Raw genomic sequence first — 3969 nt, forward strand, 5'->3', positions numbered from 1 at the left:
GGATTACACTTTAGTAGTCATGAACTGTTTTTTCCCTCTTTTTTTGTTGTTGCTGTTTTTGCTCTATGGTTTTATGTTCTGCAGTAGTTTTGTTTGCGTTGCAAAATCGTATAACAACAAATTGATCATGTATTTAAAACAAATGTTTTATTATTATAATGACGATCGCATAAATTAATTGATGAATTAATGACAGATTCAAAATTTGTAGGTACGTTTTCTTTTATTATGAAGGTACTTTAAAGGCAGTGGACACTATTGGTAATTACTCAAAATAACTATCAGCACAAAACCTTTCTTGGTATTGAGTAATGGAGCTCTCTTGATAGTATAAAACATTGTGAGAAACGGCTCCCTCTGAAGTGATGTAGTTTTCGAGAAAGAAGTAATCTTCCACGAATTTGATTTCGAGACCTAAGATTTAGAACTTGAGGTCTCGAAATCAACCCGTCTAAACGCACACAACTTCGTGTGACAAGGGTGTTTGTTTTTTTTCTTTTCTCATAAGTTCGATAACCGATTGAGCTCAAATTTTCACAGGTTTGTTATTTTATGCATATGTTGAGATACACCAACTGTGAAGGCTATGTCTTTGATAATTACCAATAGTGTCCACTGCCTTTAAGATGTGGTTAGATTGATAATAACAGAAAGTTTCAAGGGCCAAACTCAAAAGGTACACTACTAGCGTCGGTAAGTCTTTGATGTGGTAGAAAAAAACAAACCAGCTATACGGATAACATATGCATTGTTTGTTTAAGAACAACAGTAAACAAGTAAGTAAACAATCGAAACTATCTAGGTTTTTTTAAGGACCCAATTTTTGGGAGATATTGGTAAAATTTGTTTGTTATCTAAAATTGAAAGATCTGGGAGAAAAGAAGGAGCAAGTACTGAGTTTGTTTGTGTCACTGCTGGACTTGAAGGCACCTGCAGCTACATGAAGTAAATAATTGTTTTAAAGATAACTTGTTGATAAAGTTACAGAGTGAAAACTACTCAATGATGTTGTGTTTTATTGATAGCATGATGGACATTATGCTCTCAAGAGAAATATTAACAAAATTAAAAACTGGAAATGCTGGTATAAAGTGACTCAGTGGTGGGAACAAAAAACTCCTGAGAATTGTTTTTTGTCCTATATGGTTTTGAATAGGATTCACAGTTTTTGTCAAAAGTAAAGTTCAGGCTCAAAATGACTGGATCAATTTTGGGCTGCACAAAAATGAACTAAAAAGGAAAGTTGGTCAAAAAACATAGGGTTGAACTCAAACGGGGTCATAACCAGATTTAGAGCAACCCAAACTCGGTCAAGCGAAAAAGAAATTATCCATGCGAATCAATTGCTTTCAAATAATGTCTAGATCCCCTACACCCCCCCCCAAAAAAAAAAAAAAAAAAATTAAAAAAAATAAAAAATAAAAATAAATGAAAAAATGAAAACTCCATGTCCATGAAACTTCCAAAGGCTTTTAGAATTAACATTTAATGTATATCCTTTGGCGTGAATCATTCAGAGGTAAACGACCCTGAGCACTTGATAAATATTTGGTAATGTCTATTCCATAATAGAGTGGTGGCCTGCCTTTTGAACACTCATTATAATTGACAAGGTAATTGACGTGTGTTGCATACACTCTGTGGGCATTCTCTTTTTTCCGAGATTTGTGATAATTTTGTCCTTAAAGACACTGGGTTGGGTTTCACAAAGAGTTAGGACTAGTCTTATCTCGAGTTAGGACCAGTTACTCGTCCTAACTTAGGACTATCCGTGCATTTGTATATCTCCTAGGACTAGTCCTAAATTAGGACTAGTCCTAACTCTTTGTGAAATCGACCCCTGGACACCTTTGGTTATTGTCAAAGACCCTATTATCACTTGGTGTATCTCAAAATATGCATAAACAAACCTGTGAAAATTTGAGCTCAAATTGTCGTCGAAAGTGTAAGAGAATAATTGGAAGAAAAACAATTCCCTTTTCGCACAAGTTGTTTGCTTTAAGATGCTGGATTTCGAGACCTCAACATTTAATTCAGAGGTCATGAAATCAAATTCAAATAATTTAGTGATAAATTACTTGACCAGCTGTTACTTTTTATAAATCTTGGTTTTATGTGGAAATTATTACACAACATGTCAACTTCCCCCATTGGACCAAGAATGTACACGGTCTATAGCCTCGGGTCCAACCCGTATGTAACGCTAAAATTAAAACAACCGTTCCAGCTAATCTCGAAATGAGGTTTATATCGATCTCTAGACTGCTCTTCTATCGTTTAGAAATCATTTATTTTATCGAAAACTCCATTGCTTTCGCACACAAGTTCAGACAGACAATGTCCTTTACCTGTCAAACCACCGAATATGCAATTGTTAAAAATCCTCTGTCAGCGGTTAGAAACTCTCACACAGTGCACCCAAACTCTACACCAACCTTAAAGGCTTGGACACTATTGGTAATTACTCAAAATAACTATCAGCACAAAACCTTACTTGGTATTGAGTAATGGGGAGCTGTTGATAGTATACAACATTGTGAGAAACGGCTGCCTCTGAAGTGACATAGTTTTCGACATAGTTTTCCACGAATTTGATTTCGAGACCTCAGATTTAGAATTTGAGGTCTCGAAATCAAGCATCTGAAAGCACATAGCTTCGTGTGTGAAGGGTATTTTTTCTTTCGTTATCTCGCAACTTCGACCACCAATTGAGTTCAAATTTTCACAGGTTTGTTATTTTATGCATATGTTGAGATACATCAAGTGAGAAGACTGGTCTTTAACAATTACAAAAGGTGTCCAGTGTCTTTAATAGCTTCAGTGGTGATTGTATGTTTTGCATACACTCCCACTCAAGTAGACTATCTAATGACTATAATAGGGTTTAATGCGTAACGCAGTAAACCGATTTAACACCAGGAAATATGCATAATTATAGTCAGGTTGCACAGTCGGGGCTATAAGCGATTGGGATGTCAGGGCGCATTCAGACGTGGTTCCATTGTTCTTTTCAACCAACCAAAGCAATGCATTTGGGGAAAGGGTGATTGTCTTTCTGGGAACCGTCATTGAATATTCTGCCACCGAGGAGTTAAGATAGATTGTATAGTTTCGCAAAATTCGGTACCTTCTTGGCAACTCGCTGGAAGTGGGAACCGCATCGAAGAAATCCAAGTGATACCTGATGAGGAGGGCGAAGATGGGCGGCTACAGAGAGTGGTGAAGCCGATGGCTTACTAGCCGGGCCAATCGGGTGAGTCGCTACATTTTCAGACCTAATGCTGGGGCAAGTACAGCCCCAACAGTAACGCTAGTAGGTAACACGAGTACCGTGAATACGGAAAGGTTTCAAACATCTAGTATGTATAAAGGGCCAATAATTGCGAACATCCCACAGATTAATAATCAGGATATTTCATGGCCTTTACACGTAACTCGGGGTATAACGGACCAACATTCTCAAAGCATGAGTACAGGTACACAAGGACAAGAAAGGGCGGACAATCATAATTTTTCTGGCAGCTTGCCGTTTAATATGAAAGTTAGTCAGAGCTTGTGTCAGTCAGGCCAATCAGGAATAAGTAAGCCTAGTAGTTTAGTGTACAACTTGGCAAACTCTAGTCAATATTCAGGGTATTCCATACATAACAGGGATGGGGCATGTAGTAGGTTAGGAGGGACATCATCTTCAATAGAACTGGGTGGTGCCCAACTTTCAAATGCAGGGTGCAAAATAAGTACAGTAGGGAGCAGTTGCATGTGGAGGTCCATTGATTGCACAGCGGGCTCTTGAAGCATACCGATGGCGGATAACATGCAGCATATGAATTAACCATCAACTCCCTTTAATCCATTGATATCTGTTTGTAGCGAATTGGGCGAGGGCCTACCGCTAACCTTAAAATTTTTAAGATTATTCATAGCGAGTTTGTGGATTTTGCTGTGATCTTACAAAGAAGAGTGACCCTA

This window comes from Asterias amurensis, chromosome 22, assembly GCF_032118995.1.
Source record: "Asterias amurensis chromosome 22, ASM3211899v1".
In the NCBI taxonomy this organism is placed as follows: Eukaryota; Metazoa; Echinodermata; class Asteroidea; order Forcipulatida; family Asteriidae; genus Asterias; species Asterias amurensis.